Below are 25738 nucleotides of genomic sequence, written 5' to 3'. Positions count from 1 at the left end.
CTTTGGGTAGAAAAAAAAAATTCTGAAAAGTTGGGGCAAATACTTCTACTATTCAAGTGTCCACTGCAAATGTTTGCATTTGAATAGTAAAGCTATTTCCAAAGTTCTTTCTTGTTTTTTTCTGTTTTCCTCAGAGCCTTAGGTATTTCTTTTGGATGTCAGTTTGTCAATACTCTGCTTTTGCTTCTTCTGATTTCTGTTTGTTAGAACTCTGTATAGGAAAGAAAGAATAAGTAGGTCTTGACTGAGGGCCATTCCATGAAGTTGAATTTTAGTGCAGTGTGCCTTTTTTTTTTTTTTCAAACGTGTTTTCTGATTCAGACTTGTAAGTTACATTGGTTTGATTTCCAGATGTTGGAGTCTCAGATAAGAGACTATTACTGTGGAACATAAAGCAAATTTTTAAGACCTCAGTACTGAAGATTTTCTGCTTGAAATCTTAGACAAAGTGAGAAATAAAGCTTCATGCGATGAACTACAGGCAATGTGGGAAGGGGGCAGAGAAAAAAGGAGAAAGCAGAATGGCAATGCAATGGAAACCTGATATTTGATATGTAAGTTAATCCCTTTCAGACCTCCAGCCAGATTTCTTTTTTCACTTGTGCAGAAGCATTTCTTTATTTCCTTCTTTCTGCTTTTTGATCCCACATTCTGCCCCCTGCACAGTTGGAATGTTCCCAAAACACTTTGGCAGAGGTCACTTCTCAGAAGCTTTTTAAACTTTAGTTAGAATACATTTATTGATTTTTTTTAATAACCAGAGGAATGAGGATTTTTGGAAAAAGTTCATCTGAGATTCAGTGTCTGGCTTGGCAATCCAAACTATTTTAAACCTTTAGATGCCAGGTCTTTAGTAAAACAGTAAGGATTCTGGCATAGTGGATTTTCGTTGGGATTTGTATCACCTGACAATTTGGCCTTCTAGATATGTGAGATAAAAATCATTTTTCTGGAACTGACATTCAGAAACTGCCTAAGTTTACAAAAATTCAGTAAATCTTAAAACAAAATCTATCATGAGTCTGTAGAAGGTATATGGTAGCATGTGCTGGTGCAATAACTTGTTCTTAGGCGATTTTTCCTTGTATTTAATAGTTCAAGATTAAACTCTAAATTTTTTAATCTAAATTTACCATGAAGGGAAAGTACAGTTTTGTGAACTAAAAACTGGATAGTTAAAGACAGGATACATAAATGTTTAAGGAAAAGGATCTTTTCTTAGTAGAGCATTACTGCTTTAATGAATTTTTTAAATTTCTTACTCAAATTTTGGACATAAACCAGGACAAAATTTCCTACATCCATAACCCTGAGACAATTATCATATCTCAGGTGTACTCCCTAAGTTAATCTGACTTACACTGTCCCAGCATGCATGTTTCAGGTTAGATTTTGGTATGTTTGACCAGTGTGAAAGGAAAGGAGATGGAGCAATGGTAGAGTGCTTAAATAATATATATGTTGAAAGCTGATTATTTTGCAATGCATTTCAAAATGATTTAGTATGAAGCTTGTGTAAAAGGTAAATATCTCCAATGCATTCAAAATGAATTAATTAATATGCAATCTTTCAAAAATACAGCTACTGTAAAGACCAAAGGGTCTATATGTTCTCTTTGTATATTCATCTTAGAAAAAAATACATGAGGTTAGAATTCATATCTGAAGAAGCAACAGCAATCAGCGTCACTTAATTGCAGGTATATATTGAAAATTAACTTTTTGCTTTATGAGTGGTAGTTTCTCATTTTAACAGGAATTCTAAGAACAGATGTTTTCTTTCCTGACTTTATCCCTTGTATTTTGAACAATATTTATTATTAAAATATACTATATTCCTACTGAAGTTGAACAAATGAACATTGATCTTTATAATCCCCTTCTTACTAAAACTTCTTAAATACTTAAATATAAATTATTGTTATATTTTCATTACTTACAAAGCAAACTTGCAATTGTTTTGAACTGTTTTGTCATAGAATATGTAAATGTATGTACTGTTTAACAATTATTTTATTATATAAACTGCAGGGTAGATTTCAGCATGTTCTACTAGAAAATTACCATTTAAAAGTATATAGAGGGTAGGCACATTTTATTATAAATGAGAGAAGCTTAATAATTCCCATTATTATAGAAGTTGGAAACCACGATTGGTATGCAAATACCACTTGTCATGTGTAATTATAGTCAAAACATAGCCATTTTTGAGGGATAAAAACAGAGGGTAAAGTTTTTTTTTTTGATATTGAAAATTTGAAAGCTATTTCTCAAGCAGAGAGAGAAAGGAGCAGGCATTGCTGAGGAAATATCTTCCTGGAAGCCCACCAAGTCTTCCTAGGGTTACAGACATGGGCTGCTGACTACTTGTAATGCAGAAAAGTGTTTAAAGGAGAGCAGGAAACCCACTGCCCCCAGCCATTAGTCCATCTTGCCCATATGGAATTTCCATTCTGTACTGAATCCTTTTCTAGATGTCTGTTCAAGCCTCCATCAGTCACATCTGCTGTATATTTTACCATCTTTTCTCCCTTCATAAGAAGTTTCTTATTTTCCTATCTACAACAGAATGCTAGAACTCTTCCTGAGGGTGGGTTATTCACAGCAGGTCTTGTTTTCTCCTTTATTATGTCATAAGAGAATGGCTACATAGTTCCTTAGATACTAGCAGTAAGTTGAAGCATCTGTGAGTCAGTCCTTGGCTAGACGACGACGGAATTGATTGTGACTGTGGAACCTGTGGGAGCTTTGAGTAGCTTTTGATACTTGAGAAAGAATAATTCTCTGCACTAAAGGAATAGAGAAAAGACCTAATCCTTGGTTTTAATGTTAAAAAAAATCTCTTCTCTGAGGGAAAGAACTGTATCTGTTTACACTGCCCTATTCCTAGCTGTTACCACAATGGCTGGGTATATAGAAGACACCTCAGCACGGGTTCTTCTCTTTCCTTCTTTTGCCTTTGCTTTCATGGTATGGTGTGGTAGGGAATGGTACGGAATGGTACAGTATCTTATCCTATCCCATCATCCTATCCTGTCCTATCCTACTCTACCTTATATATACAGACAGGCAAACTGACAGTCACCACAATATATTTCTGCCCTTCCTTGCATTAATTATAAGTATTTTAGTATTTATATAAACAAAATGTAAGAAGCTCAGCCTTCTTTAAGCAACTTTTTTGGGTAATATATTGACAAAGGTTTGAGGATCATTCTCTGGATTTTCTGTATTTTTTCCCTAATAATAACCTGTGAGTTTCCTGTATGCTGTGCATTTTTATATACTTTATAGATCTGTTGACTATTACCAAAAAATCAATTATATGTTTTTCAATGAGGAGGAAACCAGAGTAATTTCATTGATGTGTCATGTTAAAAATGAAAATGCTACCAGATACAGAAGGTAAGGAATTTTTTTCATAGCATAAGATAAATAATTAGTGGGATTTTAATATTAATTAGTGGGATTTTAAATAATTAGCAGTCATTTTAACATTGGTCTTCTGGTAAAGTTTACACCTGCTTTCTTTTATTCCTCTATTCTTTCCTTTATTCCCTCTTTTTTTGCCTAATTGGCATTTAGCCCACTCTTCTTTTTCTCTTTGCTTAAGGTAGAAGCTTTGATTATTGATTTGAGATCTTCCTACCTTTCTAATGGAGGCATTTAAAGCTATAAATTTGGCTTTGAGCACTGCTTTCACTGCATCTCATAATTTTTGTTATGGTATGCTTTTGCTCCATTTAGTTAAAATATTTTCTAATTTCTTTTGTGATTTTGTCTTTGACCCTTGGGATATATAGAAATGTTAAAACTTCCAAATATTTAGGGATTTCCAAAATCTATTTTTCTTTTTATTTCTAATTTAATTCTGTTTTGGTAAGGCAACACAATTTATATGATTTTTCATCCTTTTATATTTACTACGATTTGTTTTTTGATCTGACATTAAGCCTATTTGGGGATGGGAGAGAGAGGAAAATTCCCAAGTAAAATGACATGGGATCCCCATTGTTCCTACCAGAAGTTCAGTAGTGTTTCTTGATAAACATTTCCTAATTTGTTAAATCACTGGTTAATTTCTATAGTCCTGAAACTGTTGTTTTTAGCAATTTTGTCCAGTTCTATCGTTGATTTTTGTGGAGACTATTTAGCCATTCTCACTGTTCCGTCCCCAGATACTTTATATAATGGAATACTCTTTCTTGGGGCCACAGGCTAACAGCTAGAAAATATGGGTGCATGTAGGACTAAACTTTGTACTACTGATTTAAAGTTTACCAAGCATTTAGAGGTGAGTTTGTGCAAAAACAGTTGAGGCTAATTTTTTGGGAAGATGAGACTTCAGCACAGTGTTTAAAACTTTGAACAAGTGTACAGGGGATCGCATTAGCTGACAAGCCACTCTGTTCAGAATAGTCTTGTCTGAGGTGCCAGTCAGCAACACAAGCTCGCTGTTATGGAAATTCTATTTGGAGTAGAGTGGTGTCAAAAAGTGGTGTTTGTAATACAAAAATTGTATTAATCCTTTATAAATTCTTGAAAACCAGACTCTGTGAAAATTAAAACAGTGCTTTTGTGGATTACAGAGCAGAAAATCATCATGAGAAAAATGAAGTCTTAAGTTGTTCTGGGAATCATTCGCAAGGCAGATTTGAGAGGGGATTGAATGGTGTTCTAAGAGGTACTATTGAGGTGTGTAGACCAGTGAGACAAGATGAGTGGCAGGCGGTTGAACTAAGTACAAATTGTCTTGGACTTTTGTCTTTAAAATATTATGTAATAACCATGGTAATATTTGTGAATTATAGCTTTCTAATCTGTAAAATAGGGTGAAGATTTATTTTCTATTTTACCCAGTGATGAGGATTATGATATTAGAAATAGAGATGAAGAAACAATCTGAACACTATCTAGAAAGAGGTGGCATAAGATGATGCCTATCAATAAGAAATCAAAGTAGAAGATATTTGAAAATCACCCATAGGCTAGTTGGGTGAGACCCGAAGGGGGTAGTTGGAAAAAGAATTTGACCATCATAAGTAAAAAGATAACATTTGAAGACCTAGTTGAAAGTGTGGAGGTGGACTGTCATAAATGTGATAATTATGTCTGTTTTCAGATCCTTGACTCACATTTTCCTATTTATATCCAAAAAAAATTGAAATGATGGATGTGAAAGTGATATACTTCTTTTTACAAATAATAAAATTATATTAGTAATACCTAATATGTAACTGTTGGTCTAGTTTTAAGAATGATTTAAGGATTAACTCTCATAGACAAAAAGATATTTCTTCATAAAAATTTCTCTAACTCATTGTATTGTTTTTAAGTCTCAATTATCACTGACCTTTTTAAAAAATATCACTGTCATCTTAGGCTGAAAGCCATCTATTAACTGACAACAGAATAGTCTTTTAAAAACATGTTTGTTCATGTCACTTCTTCATTGACTCATGAACCTTGACTGGATAGTTCAGTAGGTGATGCCACATAATATTGGAATTAATGGCACCTGGCCTGAGAAAATAACATATTTTCCATCTTAATTCCACATTATTTTTAATGGGATTCCTGGAATCTTGTTTTAATACCAAAATGTGAAAGTATCTTCTAATAGTAATCAGTGTCATGAAATTCTGAGATGATCATTTTCTAAAATACTGATTTTAGGAAGTTTATTGTCTTTCATAATAAACATCCCTGTAAGAAACATAGTAACAATAAGTATGTTATTTGAAAGGCTTGAGGATGTAAAGTCTGAATTTGGCTTTTTTGCATTCAAATTCTGGTCTTGTCACTAATACCCGTACTAACCTCAGAGAATTGTTTTAAGGGTTAAATGTGAATTTAACCTGCCAAAAAAGTAAGAATTTTACATGTAAATAGAAAATGTATGTAAATTATTTACACCTATATCTATTACACATAATAGTATGGTAATATATTTTATAAATATGTAAAAATGTGTGTATGTATATGTATACATATAGACACAGACTCACATTTTCTGTGTGTGTGTGTGCGTGTGTGTGTGTGTGTATGTGTATGCATGTATCTATCTCTTACTCTCACTTACTGCTCCACAACTGGAATGCAGAGGTAAGCTCTGTGAGTGCAATTTTCATCTGTTCAGTTCACTCCTGAATTCATACCAACTAGAGCAGTGCCTGGCATTGAGTAAATATTTGATGAATCAACGAATTTCTCTACTTTTTAAACTTTCTATTTTGGGATTACAAAATGTACCTTGAACATTCATATTTATCATGTATTCCAGCTTTTTTTTAATTGATGGATTGAATGCCATTTTTATTTTATTTTCCGTTTTGGAGATCTTATATATGTGATTGCTTTACAAAGTTTGATTTAAAGCAGAAATTAATTTAACTTTTAATTTTTAATTAAAACAATCTAGTACTCAAACTCAAAACGTTTCCATTTAATTCTCAAGACCTAGAGTGAATTGCAATAATTTCTGGTGCATTGCTTTTTATGTCTCTTTCAAACCATATGGAACTATAAAGTAATGAAACTATGAACATATATTTGCAGACATTAATTTTTATCTAAAATAAATTACATTTTTTGTCTTCCCTGACAAAAATAATCATATTGCTTAAAACAATATTTCTTATAGCTCCTTTTAAAAGATCCCTTTTAGATCGTTTATTAATTACAAAACAAATTCAGTCTTATTACCTTTTACTGATAGAATAGTATCATTTGATATAATACATTTTTCTGCCCTTCTTGCAGTTTTTTTTTTTTTTTCTATTTTCTTCACCCTCCTGCTTGCCTTTTTCTTTCTGGTGTTTTCCCTCACACCTGGTTGCCTTCTCATTAGCAGGCTAAGTGGCTCTATGTAAGCTTGTCCTTGGTCGGAGCTGTCTGCTGACTCTCAAGTGCCATAAGTGGCTGTAATTGAGAGAGGCACTGAGATGTTGAATAACCAAACTGTAAACGGAAGATTCTCTGTCCTTACCTATAAAAAGAAAACGAACCTATAAAGGTAGCTATACAAACAAATTCAAAGACACATATAAGAGTGTACTTTTGTTTTTGGTCTTAATTTATGTTCAGCCAATACAGTTTCCAATAAACAAGTTTCTGTGTGTGTGTGTGTGCGTATGTGTGTGTGCGCGTGTGTGTTCAATTAAGAAATGGAAATGTTTTGTTTACCCAGTCAGCATTTTGTGGCGCTGTTAGGTGTTTAGTTCTTTAGGGAGGAGTAATACAGATTGAAGAAGCCACAGTCTCTGTTCTCTAGCAATTCATACTATAGTGTAGCTTTCAGCAAAATAGAGAAATGTACAAAGAGGTATAGGAGTGTCAGGGAAGATAAGATGAGTTTTGTCTGTGGTGGAGTAGGTTTGGTAGTATTAGGGAGAACTTTGTGAAATTAGTCGTGCTTGGATGTCAGAATGTATTTCCCAGATGGGAAGGAAACAATAAAAGATATTAAAGGTGATAGTATTGTAGGCAAACCTGTAGAGAACAACCCATGATTGTTTAGATATGTAGAACATTGAAGATGAGATATGCCAGTTCTTCAAAACCAGGGAAAAAAAGTGACAGCCAGTAATTATTGAGAGAACATGCTAGAATGATCGTCCAGTGAAATTTAAGCAGTTGATTAAAAATTTGTTTTTCCTGTCCAAGCAGTCAAGTGTGGCATTCAAGTATGATCTTTAATTGTTCTTGTGGTACAAAAACCTCACTGATTGGGCAAATACAAATGGACACTCACTCCAAAAATACAGTGAGTTTCATTGCTTTAATATTTTTTAAGTCCCTGAACAAAATGTAATGCTTTTATCAGTGAATAGCTTTCACTAATTTGTTTTCATTTTATATCATAGCATATCTTATTTTAATCAATGGCGATTTGGTAAAGTAGAGCTCAACTTTAATTTTATGCTATTGACTTTCTGCCCTGTATCTCATTCTTTATCCATTTGGGGACAAAATTTTAGAATAGATAATGGATTTTGTCACTGTTTATCATATATATAGTTACTTAACCTCCTGATTGCATACTACCACTAATAGCATAAATAAATACTAAATATAATAATAACTAACTAATACAAAGAGCTTTGTGTAAAGCTGTGTGTAAAGCTCTTTGTATGGTAAGTAAAACTAGTAACTAAAACTAAAGAGCTTTGTGTAAAGCTCTTTGTAAGGTAACTAAAACTAGTAACTAAAACTAAAGAGCTTTGTGTAAAGCTCTTTGTAAGGTAACTAAAACTAGTAACTAAAACTAAAGAGCTTTGTGTAAAGCTCTTTGTATGGTAACTAAAGCTAGTAACTTAAACAAAAGAGCTTTGTGTAAAGCTCTTTAAATAGACCTATTGGAACATTCAAAAATGGATATGGCCAGTTACAAAACCATTAGAAAATATTAAATATCTAAAGAAAATACTTTGAAGGACAATACTATTTTTTGGGTGTAAAAAGTCTGTCTTACTACTTGTTTACTAAAATAAAAACATACGGTAATTTAAAGAAAATAAAAACTCAAATACCTCTATAAATCTTTGATTATTTGTATATTTCTTTCTATTTTTTAAAATCCAAATTTATTTAGATTACTGCAAATAAATAGATTACAGTATTTGTGTCTGTATACACAAATAAGGGTGTGCGTATGTGTGTGTGTATGATTAGATGTGCTAAGGTGCTTCTCAGTTTGTTTTCTATGCCTGTTATCTAATGGCAAAAGTGATAAGACTCATCCCAGTATCTTAGCTAGAAGAGCCTATGGCAAGAAATAAGGATATTTCTTGGAAATAGCAAAACTTATATTAAAAATGTTATATTCTTTTAATTAGAAAAAAATCTTGACTATCAAATCCATCAATTTTCCCAGTAAACCTTATAATAAACTAGATAGTATAAGAAGATGTGTCATCTGTGTCCTAAATTTCCTCTACATACCATAGTTCTGCTGTGAGACCTCAGGCATTGTGGGAAATAATAAACTTGGCAACCAACAAGAAATATTCAAATAGTTCTACAACTGTAACCATAACACAGAGTATTTATTTTTTCTCATCATGAAATTAAATATTTTTTTCTTTTTTTTTTCAGAAATGTTTAATTTGATAAATCGGAGGAAAAAACCATGGATTTTTAGCAATTGAAGAGCAAATTAAGGTAATCAGTAGATTATTATTGCCAACCATATAATTTCAAAATTTATTTTAAAATATTTACATTCAAGTTAGTATATTATTTTATGAGTCTTTACCATATTGAAACGTCAGCATATTTGTAATGTGTTACTAAAATGGAATCTTACATATTTTTGGAAAACAAATTGCCATTTCTTGTTATACATTTTCCAAAAATCATATTTCTTGTGAACAAATTATAAGTGATCTAATTAAAAATATTGCTGTTGTGAGGAAATATACTCCAGCTATATGAAAAATAAATGAGCTAAAAATAATAGTTTTAGTAGGTCTCCACCTTTTCGGAAAGGCACATATGTTTTATTACTTTCTTAACTAATGCAGAATAACCATACTGAGTTTTTTTTCAGTTGCTGTATGTACACTAACACAATGTGATAAAGTCATTTTTGTTTAATTCATTCCATTTTCAATTACATATTCATAATGTTGAATATAAATATTAGGTAATAAAATATATTCATTTGGTAGCAACCAGATGTTTAATATTAAGCAAATTACTTTCAAAAATTATGTTGTTAATTATCAGAAATATGTTTATGAAGTCCAGTATAAAATATTTCAAACGGTGTAACTTTATGTCAATATCCATATTTACATTTTCCCCAGAAAATCATAGAAGGCAAAACAGGCCCGCATATTAATCAATCAACAGTACAATGAGAATTTCCTCTTTTCTTGAAGTTACTGAAAGTAATTTTTATAAAGTTACTTTGTAAAGTTTAGCATGTACATTATTATAAATACATAGCCTAAAATTTGAAATATCAACTTGCTTATTGTTCTTCATATTAAAATCATTTAAGTTCATTTCATTTTGATATCAACTTTCCTATTGTTCTTCATATTAAAATGATTTAAGTTCATTTTATTTTGAATTATTGACATAATTGATATGTACTTTAATTGCTATCATCTATTTTCAAATATTCCGTACTTTTTTCTGAACTCTAAGAGTAATGCATGACTTTAAATTGTAAAACTATTGCATCTGCCTTTGTATGCACTACATTTTCCATTTGATGTTTTGTCTTTTAAGTATTTTTGCCTTACTTTGTCATTGTTTTCTTCCCCGTATTTATTTCTATATGCAAGCAATGTTGTTCCTCTTTCACAGAAGAGATATGATTGAATTTCTTTCATTTGGAATTTCTTGTCAGTGTTTTCTTCTTCACACTCAATCACATTTGCGAACAATTAATATTATTTCCTTCTTTCAGAATAGATGTGATTGACTGTCTTTCATTCGTATTTATTAGCTTATTTATATATTAACAACTAAATTTGGCAGACATTCTTTTACTATGTTGGATATGTAATAGTTTATTTAGTACTTAACGCTGGTGAAATAAATCAATATATAAAACACACTCAGGCAATCATCCTTTTTAAAAAAAATAATCCAAGCAAACTTAGATATGTTTGCTGTGGACATATTAAAAACTGGTGAAAAAGATGAAGCACTGCAGATACTAGTGTGCACATTTTGAAGGAGTTCCTGACAGACTGCTAAATAAAGAAAGGTGGGAGCAGTTCACTTCTGCTGGAGGCTCCGAAACTTTCAGAGAAGCTGTGAAATTCACGGAGGAGTTGTTGTGACAGGGAAGGTGAGGTTATACATTCCAGGCCCACACACTAGTTTGTGAAAGAGCAAGGGATGGCCATTGAAAGATTGCTGCTTCCATTGCAGCTGAAAGATTGCATATGTGGTAAGACAGGGTTAGGAGAGGAGTCAGGTGAAGTAGACCTGGAACAGTCTGTGAAGTATCATGTTTGCCTTACAAAAGCTTAATTTTCTATCCTAGATGCCCCCAGAGTGTTCAAAAGTATTCAGGGGGATGTTGGAATAAAATTTCAGAACATCTCCTCATGTTTATTTTCTTTATGAAAAATCAGACAGCATTATGACTTAATAATATTTAATTTAATGACTGTCACAGGTCCCAAATATGAAGTTTCTGGAGAAATCATAGGGATTGTTGCCATGTTAAATGTTTGGCAGGTTTGTTTTCTAATATTTTAATTGAGATCTAATTCATATACCATAAATTCACCATTTCAAAGTATACAATTCACTGTTTTTTTGTTTTTTTCTTTTACTGTATTCACAGTTGTGCAGCTATCACTGCTCTCTAATTTCAGAATATTTTTATTTCCCCAAAAGGAAACCTTGTATCCATTAGCAGTTACTTTTCATTCCACTCTTGCCCCACCGTCTGACAACCACTAACATACTTTCACTGAGGGTCTACCATATAAAAATGATCATGTTTGGCCTTTCCTGTCTGTCTTTTTCAGTTAGCATAATGTTTGCAAGTTTCACCCTTATTGTAACAGGAATCATTACTTCATTTCTTTTATGGCTGAATAATATTCCATTATATGGATATACACCACATTTTGTTTATCAATTTTTTAGTTGATGGAAAGGCCCATGGTCTTAGGTGGAGTGGCCTAGTGTGTTCCACAAACAGCAATGAAGCCAGGGCAGCTGGAGAGCAAAGAAGGTTGAAGATGGATCAGGTCTCCAGTTGCTGTCTGTGACAACAGTGGAGCAAGGAAAGAAAAAAGGAGGATGATGTAATTATCCACGCAGAAGAGGATTGTGATTTGGATAAAGGTAGTAGCCTAAGAGGTGTTTAGAAGTGGTCAGACAGAATGGATGTGTAATGTGTGAGATAGAGAATTAAAGAATTACTCCAAGGATTTGTGTGTTAAATACATTCAAAGAGGTCATTTCCTGTGCAAAATGGACCTTCTCCGGCATGTCTTTCCTTTGGAAGCTCAAAAAACTGTAGCGTATTTTACAAAAATTTACGTAGTCCTTAAGATATGCATTGTTCTATTCTAAATACTGTGTGGTAGATCATATTGTTAACTCAATTATGCAGGTGAGGAAAGTGAAGCAAAGAAAGGATAAACACTATGCCAAGGTTCTCTATTTGTATACTTTGAAATGGTGAATTTATGGTATATGAATTAGATCTCAATTAATATATTAGAAAACAAACTTGCCAAACATTTAACATGGCAACAATCCCTATGATTTCTCCAGAAACTTCATATTTGGGACCTGTGACAGTCATTAAATTAAATATTATTAAGTCATAATGCTGTCTGATTTTTCATAAAGAAAATAAACATGAGGAGATGTTCTGAAATTTTATTCCAACATCCCCCTGAATACTTTTGAACACTCTGGGGGCATCTAGGATAGAAAATTAAGCATCTATCCTAGATGGCCCCAGAGTGTTCAAAAGTATTCAAGTGGCTACTCATTGGGATTTTGATGGTGGTGGTTGTTTGAAAGGGTATTTTACTGTACTGACATTGCATGAATTTGGTTAAGTGCATCTATGGAATTCTATGATTTTTAACTAAACTAGTCTTCAGATCTAGAAAATTGCTTTTATGTAGCCCTAACGTCAAAATTGGAAAAATGAAGATTATTTTATTAATACATGACAAAGGCAACAATAAGAAAATGGCAGCTGATATTTCCCCTAATATTAGTTGATGGACTTTTTGAAATGTTTAAGCTCTTATGAATAACGTTGCTTTGGAGATTTCTGTACAAGTTTTTGTGTAGGTGTATGTATTTATTTCTCTTGGATATATACCTAGGGTTGAATGTCCTGGGCCTTTCTACTGATCAGTCTCCCCAGTTATTCACATGGCTTGTTTCCTAGACTTCAGGTATTCTCTTCTCATGGCAGCCTTCCCTGCACATTCCCATTTAAAATGGAAACTGTTTGGGAGTACCCTCTCCCCATCTCCTGCCTTATTTTTTCTCCAGAGCATATATTACCACATTACACAAAATTTGTTTATTGCCTCCTTCCATTATTTTATGTATTCTAAATATTTCCTCTTTATAGCATCCTTTTAATTTCTGTTTTTGTGTGTCTTTTATATTGCACCATTGGCTTTGCTCATGGATTTGTATATTAGAAAGATAACTCTGGAAGCAGCATGCATGATCATGTGACTGGAGGCAGGTGGATTACCCAGGAAATATTTGTAATAACTCAGGTGAGGTATGAGAAAGATCCAGTTTAACACAACAACAATGGGGATGGACAGGGAGTGACACATTTAAGACTATTTAGAAGGCTCACTGATAGATCTTAGTGACTGATTGCATTTGAGTAGTGAGAGAAAAGTTGAAATCAGGAATCAGTCTCAGGTTTGAAAGTGGCAACATTGTTTGTGATGGGGCCATTTATTGAGCAGTGTAGGGAGCAGAATTCTTTGCTTATTTGCTTTTATACGCTTTTTATACAGTAACGATGTAATGTCTTCACAGAAACAGTAATGTCTGTTTTTTTCCAGAAATAATATCCAGAACTAGATGTTAATTTTCATCTCTGGGTAGGAGTGATTTCTATAAATTTAACACTTTAAACTGAAGGCCTTTAATTGTCTCATTTTTTTACCCCTTTTTTTGTAGAAATTTAAAAAGGAAGTTTTAGTTTGCTATGAGATTATGTTTTCTAATTAATTTCAAAATCACAGTCAGAATGTGCGGGATGTAAAAACTGGCTATGGGCAGGGTAAAAGCACATTAATTATTCAGACAGGCATTCCTGCTTATTCCACTCTTGGAGATATCGTGGCTGTCAGAATCTGTCAGCTGTACATAGTTAGTGCCCTTCAGAATTTACATGCATAAATGGTGACCTTTAGAAATCTGCATAAAGATAAGTCTGGTATTAGAATGATAGCTGCCAGTCAGTTGAGCAAAGCAAAAGTTGTCAGCTACTACTTAATCCACAGAGCGGGCTGTGAAGCCATGAACGGCAAATGGAGTGTATACAAAACAACAATAATACTTTTTTTTTTCCCCACCAAAACAAAAATAAAATTCATTTTTAACAGAATTTTACAAAAGGTTATAACTAATTTCTTGGATCAGTATTTTTGGTGTGTATAGCTTTTCTCACTAAATCTGTTAAAACTTACATTAAATTTAATAATAACTAATTTTAAAATTTAGTTATTTTAAAATAAATGTTTATTATTAAATTTTTATGTTATAAAGTGAGTACATACTCATTGTTATGTTAACTCTGTTTTTTCTTATTTTTACGGCTAAACCCTGAACTAGCAGTAGAGTAGCCCAGTCAAAATTTTGTATTCTGATCCTTGTCTTGACCAGATATTATTTATCTTAAAATGTCCCCTGCTGTGTCTAACCCACATCATTGAACAAATATTATGATGGTCCAAAAAAGGCTGCTTATTTCTGCCTGAATCAGGGATGCTATGTTGAATAGAGTGAGGTCTGTTCTGAGCTATAAATATTTATAGATTGGTGTTTTGTGTCATAAACAGTGCATTATTAGCTATTGACTTTTTGTTTTCTTGCGGGAGGGAGATTTGTTCATTGTTCTCTTTCAGTTGACAATATACATTAAAATTTTTTGACAACATACATTTAAAATTACTTATTGTAAATATTTGATGAATTAACAAATATAGATACCTATGCAACCACAACTGTTGCCTTTCCATCTATATTTATGCATATAGTTTTTTTGTTTGTATGCTTTGTTTTCTGTTGAAAATTCTATGAAATGGAAAACCTGTATAGAATTGTGTAATTTTCACATTTAGGATACAAAGCAGTTTTATCATCTAAAAATTTCCTAGTGCTGCTTCTGTGTAGTCAAACACTCTGCCTCTGCCCCTAAATTCCCAGCAACCACGGTCTGTTCTCCATTCCTATGTACCATACAGTGTGTAGCCTTGTGAGATTGACTTCTTTTTCTCAGCATAATACCTTTGAGGTTCATCCTTGTTGTTGAGTGCCCCAATAATTCATTCCTGTTTTTATTGCTGAATGGTATTTTATTGTATAGATGTATCACAGTTCATTTATCTACCTATTGAAAAACACTTGAGTTATTTCTAATTTGTAGTGATAATAAAAGATTGTGTTCGTTCGTTGGTACTGCTATAAAATAATGCTAGAGGCAAGGCAATTTATAAAGAGAAAAAGATTTATTGTGGCTCATAGTTCTCTAGACTGCACAGGAAGCATGGTACCAGCATCTGTTCCTGTTGGGGGCCTCAGGGAGCTTACGATCATGGCAGAAGGCAAAGAGGGCCCGATGTAGCTCATGGCCAGAGAGAAAGCAAGAGACAGAGGTGGGGATGGTGTCACACTCTCTTAAAAAACCAGATCTCACATGAGCTCAGCGTGAGGACTCACTCCTTATCAAGAAGGGTACTAAGCCGTTCATGAGGGATTCACCTCCATGACCCAATCAACTCATACCAGGCTACATCTCTGACATTAGGGATTACATTTCAACATGATGTTTGGAGGGGACAAACATCCAAACCATATCAAAGTTGTTATGAACATTCATTTGCAACGTGTGTGAGTCTGCATGTATGTGTGCATAAGTTTTCATCACTCTAGGTTAAATACCCAAGTGTGGGATTGCTGGTCATATAGTAAGTTTATCTATTGATTTTTTTTATTATTATTTCTAAATTTCGTTTCTCTTACCTATTTTGTTCTAGTTTCTATTTATTTCTATTTATGGTGCCATTTTTATTATATAAATTGTTGGTATGCAGAAACTTTTATCTTCTTCAAACACTGGATTTTGTCAATTTTTTTTTTTAACTCTAGTATGACTATGGCAAGACCTGCTTTTATTGATGTTTAGATTTAGGTAAGACAATAATCCAACTGAAAATGCTACTTTTTTTTTTTTTTTTGAGATGGAGTCTTGCTCTGTCACCCAGGCTGGAGTGCAGTGGCGCGATCTCGGCTCACTGCAAGCTCCGCCTCCCGGGTTCACGCCATTCTCCTGCCTCAGTCTCCGGAGTAGCTGGGACTACAGGCGCCCGCCACCTCGCCCGGCTAATTTTTTTTTGTATTTTTTAGTAGAGATGGGGTTTCACCGTGTTAGCGAGGATGGTCTCGATCTCCTGACCTCGCGTTGCACCCTCCTTGGCCTCCCAAAGTGCTGGGATTACTGGCTTGAGCCACCGCACCCGGCCAAAATGCTACTTTTATGATATTTTCCTTCCTTGATATTTTTGTCTTTTCTCTATGAATTTTGCCTTGTTTCCTGTCGTAGATGATGCCAAAACGATTGACCATATAAATAAGGCTTAACTGTTTTCCGTAGTGAATGAATATTCAGCTGTTTTATTCTAATTAAAGCTCATGTCTAGTGCCCTTCAGAATTTACGTTGATAAATGGTTTTCTTTTTACGTACAAAAGAGTCTCATGCGTGGGCGTGGTGGCTCACGCCTGTAATCCCAGCACTTTGGGAGGCTGAGGCGGGCGGATCAGGAGCTTAGGAGATCGACACCATCCTGGCCAACATGGTGAAACCCCTTCTCTACTAAGAATACAAAAATTCGTCAGGCGTGGTGGCGGGCGCCTGTAGTCCCAGCTACTTGGTAGGCTGAGGCAGGAGAATGGCGTAAACCCAGGAGGCGGAGGTTGCAGTGAGCCCAGATCTCGCCTCCGCACTCCAGACTGGCCACAGAGCAAAACTCCGTCTCAGGGAAAAAAAAAAAAAAAAAAAAAAAAAGAGAAAGAAAGAAAAGAGTCTCATGAGAAAATATTTACAAATGTATTCTAACATATTTGGTCATCTAGTATACAAAACCTCTCTGATTAAATACACCAAATTATGAAACAATGGAAATACAACAAAACATGATTCTGACATTGGATATTAGGTATAGGAACCCAATAAACACTAAAAATCATAATAAAATTATTAAATATAGCTGGCTATATCCCTTATATGTCACAGCAAAGTTTCTCTATGTATCTAAGAGCCGCTGAGTTATACACAATTTTCAAATGTGGTTCCTATTGGGAAGAACCCTGAATAAGATTCTCTCCATTCTAAGCCTGGTTTTGCCATTAACTTGCTCTGAGACCCAGGGCACACCACACGATCTCCCTGGATTGTAGTATTCTCACTTGTCCAATTAGCAAGAACAGCACTCTATTATTCACAAATAACCTCCGTGATCTAAAAAAATAAGATGTTGCAATTCTGTGATGAGCCTGGGTCATTGAGAAGAAAAAGTTAGTTGGCCTCTGTGTTTTGTATACTCTTGTGAGAAGTCAAAGATATGTACATTTTTAAAGACCTTAAAAAATACTTAAAGAAAAAGTTTTAGTGCTTGACAGAAATGCACTAAGTAATCCAGTAGCTTAAGTATTATAGAATCATTAATTTTGGTATTGGTTTTCAAAAGCTTAATATTTAAAAAAAATTTAGATTAAGCAAGTACATGAGTAAATGTAAATTCATATCCTCATTTTTTAGTATAATGGAATTTTATTGAGCATTACATTTTTAAATTTTTTTCAGAATTTAAAATGTCAGTAATAATTTAGAGCCTTTACTTAATTATGAAACACAGGCTTTATTATAAATTTTCAATTTTTTTTCAGGGTGAATATACATTTTTAAAATTTTCAAGCTTATATGCTTACAAGAAAAGGAAACATTAAACATATCACTTTTACTTATATTGGTGTAATGCAGAACATTAAGTACCATCTTTCAAACGCTAATTAATGTCATCATAACCCTTGAAGAGGAATGAAGAATAAAATATGTTAATTTGAATTTACTTTAAAATAAATCATTTATTTAGTGCATATTGTATTAGCGTCTGGTGTGCATAAGACCTCGGCTGTGTTCTGGAGTAATAATGTCATACCATCTGGAGAAAACTGAAAGTCTAGTTGGGGATACAGAAACATGTACTGCTAGCTGTATGATAATATGACAAGTACTCTAATAGGAACATGAGGAATAGAGAGTAATTAATTCTTAATAAAATTCTTTGTGAAAACTTTGCAGATTTCATAGCATATGAAAAGGATCTTATTAGTGGAGAACTCTTAGAATGGGCTTTCTAAGAGTATGGTCATGGTAAGACCATATTATTTATTATAAAATAATGAATAATCTGTTTTGGAGAAAATATAATTTTCCTGAGTGATAGAGTATTGGATTAGGAAGCAAACAAGAGGAAATTTAAGGACATATTAGGAGAACTCTTTTTATATTATTATGTATTTAGTAGAGACCTAAATATACAGGTATTATTGTGATATTGTTTTATTAAATAATAAGATCTCTAAAGAGTGTAAGACATACATTAAAGATGGGATTAAATGATCAGATAAAAATCTGAAATGGATGGCTGGATCGGATAGCCATTCATTGTTAGTATACTTTGAACGGATAGTATATTTGAACAGATAGTATTCTTCGCACTGTTCCCAAAATGCAGTGCCCTGAGCACTGATGAAAAGTTCAAATGACAGGCTCCCCTCACTGAACTTTTACACAAACCATTGAATACTGAACTTTTTCTTCTTTAAAACAGCACAAATTTTATACTTAAATATATATATTAAAAAATTACATATCTTCCCTATCCATCCAGTATACAATACATGTAGTTTTTCCTTGATTTCTAAAATGTGTTTGTGGAAGAGAATTTAATTGCTTTAAGAAAAGAAATAAAGAAACTGGATTGCTTGGTTTGGTTTACTGCTGCCTTCAGTGTTCTGAGAACAATAATGCAATTAGCTAAAATGTTTATTCACAAAATTTAATTCCTGGGGAGTATATTCTCAAATTGCCTCTTACAAGCGTAATGGAAGCAAGCAGTTGTTTGCTGACTTTGTTGCCAAAATTCTGAATGGCTAGATTTTTATAAAACTTGGGTATAATGTATGTATAATCTTATAAACTGTGCATTTTAAAATTAAATGAAGAAACTAAATTTTATACATACTTTTGTTGTGTTTCAGTGTTCTCAGCCACAACTGAAAAAATCTTCAGTGTTATTAATTATTCCACAAATAAAAATTTTAATAGATTATGTTTCATTTCAATTTAATTTCATATCTGATTAAATACACTGAACTAATAGTATTTTTGGATTGTCAGTTCTAGGACAATCTAGTGATAAGGTGGTTGAAAATGTAAGTGTGATATTTATTCTGGACATAGTATAAATATTCAAGAAAAATGAATGCTTCTTCTCATTACACTAGTATCAGTCAATATTGCAGCAGTAATTCCCTATGATACCACCTTTGAAAATAATTGCTCATAGGATAAGGACAGAGGAAATGTATATATAGCTTATATGGCTTCTGAAAAGCACATTGTGCTAATGCTAATTGACAAACAAGGAATAATGAATGAATGAAGTCCTCCACCAAACTAACCAGGGTGTTTTGTTGTTTAAGACCACAGTTTATTCACAAAACTTATACAGATAATTTCTATTAACTTTGCTTTACTCTTATTGTTATTTCAGGTGCTTTCTCTCTCAGCTGGTCTATTTTCTAGCTTTAGTTAAAACATACTCACTATTATATGTTAATTTTACACAACAAATATAATAAAAATATGAAGGTTTTAATAGGTAATGACCTATTCTGGATTTGTTTGATAAAATATTATAACAAATTAAAGCTTTCGCTGAAAAAATAGCCAATTGTAACTCATTTGAAAGAGACCAGAAAATGATAATGTATCAGAAAATGATATCTGAAAATGTTTTAACTGGCATGGACTTCAATAAAATACCAGGGAACAAATTTAATATAAAACAAATTGGAAAACTTTGATATGGATGGGAATAGCTGAAGTGTTAATGTAGAAAGAGGAGCGCATAGATTTATTATCCCACCTGTTGAGAGCACATTGAGCTAATGCTAATTGACAAACAAGGAATAATGAATGAATGGAGTCTCCACCAAACTAACCAGGGTGTTTTGTTGTTGTGAGACCATAAGCTTGGAAAAACGCACCTGAATTGAGATCATATTCAAATTGCATTTACTGTAGCCTATTTTAGCTAAGGAGGGAAAGAATTTATTTGTAAAGTGCTACCTACAGTGTGCTTTTCACCCAAGTGCTTGACAGATTTCCTATACATACATGTCATCTGGTGACAACATCCTTTTAGCTTTAGCTGTAGCAGAAAGTGAACTTTTAACAAAGTTTAAAATTAATGAAAAACCATTAGATTTTTCTCATTATTTTAATATATTTAGAATGCAAACTAAATTACAATGTTGGACCATTTCTGTCATTAATGATGATAAAGTTTTTCTTTTTCTTTTTTTTTTTTTTTGAGACGGAGTCTCGCTCTGTCGCCCAGGCTGGAGTGCAGTGGCGCGATCTCGGCTCACTGCAAGCTCCGCCTCCCGGGTTCACGCCATTCTCCTGCCTCAGCCTCCAGAGTAGCTGGGACTACAGGCGCCCACAACCGCGCCCGGCTAATTTTTTGTATTTTTAGTAGAGACGGGGTTTCACCGTGGTCTCGATCTCCTGACCTTGTGATCCGCCCGCCTCGGCCTCCCAAAGTGCTGGGATTACAGGCGTGAGCCACCGCGCCCGGCGATGATAAAGTTTTTCATTTAAAAAAAGACGTTATTTACTTTTTTGATAATGCCATAGATCAGCCCAAATTGAGTATTTAAAAAATAAAACTTTTATAGGAATATACCTATCAAATTACATAATCACATTTGTGATGTTAATCCCTAAGGAGAGAGTCTTATCTGCTTTATATTGGCTGAATGATGGCCAACTTGATTCAGTTGAACTGAGGTGTTGGGCATTGTTTTATTTTAAGGGCTTTGATCTCTAACAACGTATTGTACAGTGTAGGTCAAAATGATGAGTAACCAACACAATTTTGACTTTCCCAATCACTGTCTTTTTTGTTGCATCAAAGCTTTTATCATCCAGGAGGGAAATCTTTGTCATTGTTATTACTGTATAAAGTAGTAACTATAAATTTACTATAAATCTACCTTTTTTCCAGCAAATGTATTCATTTTTAATTCAACACCAATAATATGTATTTTTATAGTACTTCGGCCTTTTTGAAACTTCTCACATGTAAATGCATATTCAAGTTAAATTCACTGAGTGTCTATTATGTTCTAGGCCCTATGAAACATGCTTTCATGTAATTTACTAAATAATCTATTAGCCTCGTAAGAAATAAATTATTATTATTATTCCTGCTGAATGAGACTTTGATTCAGGAAAATAAAAAAGTTTATATTTTATTAGTTTTCTAATATGATAAGTATATATACTATAAAATAATACAAAACAACAAAAATAGTGCAGTTTCTAGGACTTCAATATTTTAGCAAATATCATCACATTTTATGACATTATTTACAATTGTTACCAAATTATATAAAGTTAAGTCTTTGAAACCACAAACTTTTTTTCTTGCACATTAACATTGCCTCTGTCTTTTTCCTGTTGTTAAAACCTTTTCACTTGTTCTCCTCACAAACTTTTAAAATTTCAAATGAATTTCACAATCATTCTAGGAAGTAATCCATTTACAGAAAAATAAATTAAGGAACAGGACAGATGTGACTGAAGCTGAGTCATGCTCCATTTGTGTTCTCTCCAGCCTTAAACACAAATAGTCAAAAAGAAATGAGGCAAATGTGGGCATGTTGGGTGGTGGGGAATATGAAAGCACATGACCTTCTGTGGTCCTGCTTTTTCAAACTCCTTCAGGGCCCACCTTATTGCCTAGAGAGTTGTGAGTTGAAAGCATCTTTTTAGCTCTCAATTCCTGGTTTTCTCTCTTGTTTATTTGTTTACTTTTACACTCTTTTACACCACATAGCCAGAATGTTAGTATTCCTAAGATTCTGGGTGAGAAGAGTTCTGTGCTTCAATTTTCTAATTGCTTCATATGAATACCTCTACCAGGAAGGTTGGATAACCCGTAGTATTAGCGAATTTCCTATAAAAAATTGTCAGTATTAACTGGCCTTTCAGGCTCCAAGGGGTATGTTGAATCTCTTATCACTAAGAATCATTTCTCCAAAGACAGATTTTAAACTTTAAATGAAAGACTCTATTTCTCTGTCTTTGACTCCCAAGATCACTGGAATGTATAGCTGTTGAAAATATAATGGGTAAATAATAAAGTGGTCATTGGAGAGCTGTCCATGCTGTAATTTGAACAGGCAAGTAAATTTGGACTTTGTAAACAGATCTCTGTTGAAATTTCTGGAGGGAGCTATTCTTCATATTATTGTTGATGTCTTTATCACGCTCACCAGGCTAGACTCTGAATGATAAAATAATAAAGTAATATTGGTTTTGATGTGTTTTACTTTACCTTGTGAACAAAATCATTGAACAATGTCTCGCTGAAACTGCAATTCTGGAAGCGTTAATCTTCTTTGTGATATGTTCAAGAATTAAGAATAAGAAATCATTGAAAGGAATATGATTAAAGAGTATTTTACTAGAAAGCAGACTTTGGAACTTTAAAAAGAAAAAAAATGATGATTTTTACTTTGAATTTGGATGAATTGAAAAAAAATAAATTTTAGTAGACCCTTATTTTTCTGGTGATAGTTAATGACAATCAAATGTATTGACAATAAATGATACCACATTCCAACCTGAAGATGGATTATTCTTTTTTCACTGAGATAAGTTATCTTTTTTTTTCTTATGTCTACTAATATTTAAGACCTGGCAAGAATTTTGAATTTAAAATCTTCAGCCAGACCTGGTTAGCAAGTTTCATTCATGTTGGTCCTATCTAGCAAACTTAACCTAATTACTTTACTTGGTAAAGTAATTACTTCTTTTTTGCCTTTCCTGTCTTCCCTAGGTTTTACTGACCTTTCCATCTTTTTGACTTCTTCTGTTTTTTTATCCTCCCATTTCATTTATGGAACCTCTGGTATACATTGTCTTTCTCTCTCTCTCTTTCTCTTCTCTCTCTCTCTCTGTCTCTCAATATATTTGACTCCCTTGCCATAGTCTTGAAATAAGAACTGATATATTCAAAGGATCTTTCAAAATGTAATATCTAATCTGAAGTAAAGAACATGTAAATAAAGGAATCTTAATTTTTATCCTTCTCTTTCCTCTCGTCGTCTTTTACGTGCACTTTTTCTCTTTCCAAAACTGTGTCTCCTTAACTTCCCCCAACCCCCACCAAAACACATATATGTGCTTTTTCTTCCATCATTCTGTCTAACTGCAAAGAAAAGAATAACTTACTCTTGGGTTACTTGAATTTATTCACATATTCTAATTAGAAATAAAAGTCCTGAATGGACCATTTATAGGACAGGACAATCCTTTACTTGTAAGTAGAAAGCATATGGAAATGGAAATTGTTGATGGAATCAGACGTTACTAAAATTATTATTTATTCTAATGTCAAAATGACGTTGGAAGTAAAAATTGTTTATGTCAGTTAATACTCATATTTAGTCAAGGATGTATAATATTTAAATGAAATATGTAAAATGCTCAGGAATAGAGATGATTTTAAAATATTTTTCACAGTAAGAATTAATTAGCAAAGTGAACTGCTTACTAATTTAGCCATAATGTTGAAAGTTTGCATTAAGATATAATCTTAAAAACAAAATATTTTCAGTGTGAAATAAAATTTGAAATGACAAAATTTATATCAGACAATGACATATAACAAAATTATTAAAACAATCCCAATTTCATCTTTTTAGGTTCATTTCATTAGTTTTCAAGATCTGTTTTACAAATGTCATGTGTGCACATTCAAGGTAATTAGATTTATAAACATAAGTAGAAGATGTCAACAAATAGTAAGAGAAATGTCACTATTCTGTAGTGAATAATTTAAAAATATTAAATCAACATCTAAAACTACTAGTACTGGTTCTACTACAAAGATATCCCTTAAGCTTAATGGACCTCAATTTCTACGCTAAAAACTGAGAGTGTTGGACTTAATGACTAAGATAGCCTCTGAACTCTAAACATTTAATATTTAAAATCTTCCCTCTTGCTCTGTAAATTTAACCTGCTTCCTTTGGGATTTTAGGAATGAGAAGGCATGTCATTTGTGTTTGCTCTTATAGATGTTAAGGTAGACAAGAAGCTCAGTTGGAATGACAGAGTATAATTTCTACATTTAAAATGTTGTGTTGACTAATGCAATAAATTTGTACTCTGTTATAAGTAGAAGCGATGAGTACCAAGGCATACGATCAGTGCAAGTATACCCCTGAGACAATTTTCAGCGAATCAAAATAATCAGCAAGAGAGCATATATTTCCTTAATGGAGTACTGAGAGTTTATTAGCTTCTACTGGAGTGCTCATTAAAAAAAAAAAAAAAAAAAAAAGGAGAAAGGGAAAGATTCAGTTTAGTTTTTAAGCTTCAGTTAAATAAAAGGATTTTGCCAATGTTATTTGCATGGTTAATATATCTAGAAGGGTTAATTTTATATTGAAGAAACCAAGGTAGTAATTATAGAAATGAATACAAATATTACCTGTGGATTTGAGGAATTAAAATGTCATAGTTTCATTTATTACTTTACTATGTCAGACCTGTGTTAAAAAGCTGTTGCTCCAGTTGAACAAGCAAGTGAAATAAATATAGGGAAAAAAAAAAAACAAAAAAACCTTTTATAGTATATAAAAAGAAGAAAAACGATATACTTTTTATTTTCTAGAGGTGATGAAAAGTGAACTAGAAATAATTCCTCCGTTAAACCAGGCATTTTGTAAAAGAGAACCATCACTATATATTGTTCCTGGGATTCCCTGTGAATAACTGGCAATGTGGGGCTATAGTAGTCACAGCGCTTTATTCCTTCCAAACCAGTTATTGTGCTGCTAATTAGAATTGGATATTGGTGGTAGTGGAAATGGGGAAAACTATCAATGTTACTTTGTGTTAAATTTTAATCACACAAGTTAGGACATTCAGAATTATGGTTTCCATGGTAACCACAACACTGAGTCCTGTGTGAAGGCATTACAGTGGGGGTCTTTGATTAAAAGAAAGTAAACCAGAAGTGAAACAAAAATCTCCATATGTGCAGCTAAAGTTACAAAAAAAAAAAAAAAAAGTCCTGCTCCCTTGTCCTTAATTATATTTCCTTAATGGAATGTCACGTGCTTGTGCAGTACACTGAAAGGTCTGTTAGAATTCTCATGAGGTTGCTCTGTTTGCATTAGATTTAAAATGATTATTTTTATAGCACCTTTTGCATTTTTGAATTTATCTTTTCTCATTTTAAAAATAATTATAGAATCTGACTTTAGGGACCCTGTGACAATTTATGTGTAAGGAAGATTTAAAAAAAATTTTTTTTTTTTTTAAATGCAGTGGATAGAATTATAGTCCTGGAATTTTTGCTGATAATTTTTCATTTTGAATGAGGTTAAGAAAGTTATTTAAAGTTTCATTTTTATTAAGTTAATTTTTATCACATAGAACAACGTAAGCAACAAATTATACTGATTAATTCAGGGTGTGTAGAATACTGGATCTATTAAAAAGAGTATAACTATAAAAAGGAGTTGGGGTCACTGATCACTGCAGACAAAATATATTTGGAGAACATTTATTTTTGAAGAACACATTTAACCCAGAGATAATAATCATTAAACGATTATATTACATTCCTGCGCCATTTTAAATAAAAATGAAATATTTAGTGTATAATGGAAAAC

General features: G+C 32.8%; 1 protein-coding gene across 7 annotated transcripts in view; it reads left to right on the top strand.

Annotated features, from left to right (window-relative positions):
- Positions 1 to 25738, top strand: part of ADGRL3 (adhesion G protein-coupled receptor L3) — an 854829-nt gene that overhangs the window by 169373 nt on the left and 659718 nt on the right. For all 7 annotated transcript variants that reach the window (XM_078001870.1, XM_078001869.1, XM_078001868.1 and 4 more), the window contains exon 2: positions 9097 to 9162. The gene's annotated coding sequence lies outside the window, so the exon portion shown is untranslated. The remainder of the gene's footprint in view (positions 1 to 9096; positions 9163 to 25738) is intronic.

The sequence above is a fragment of the Macaca mulatta genome, chromosome 5 (assembly GCF_049350105.2).
Source record: "Macaca mulatta isolate MMU2019108-1 chromosome 5, T2T-MMU8v2.0, whole genome shotgun sequence".
NCBI lineage: Eukaryota > Metazoa > Chordata > Mammalia > Primates > Cercopithecidae > Macaca > Macaca mulatta.
Note: the sequence above shows the minus strand (reverse complement) of the source record. Positions and strands in the feature narration are given on the sequence as shown.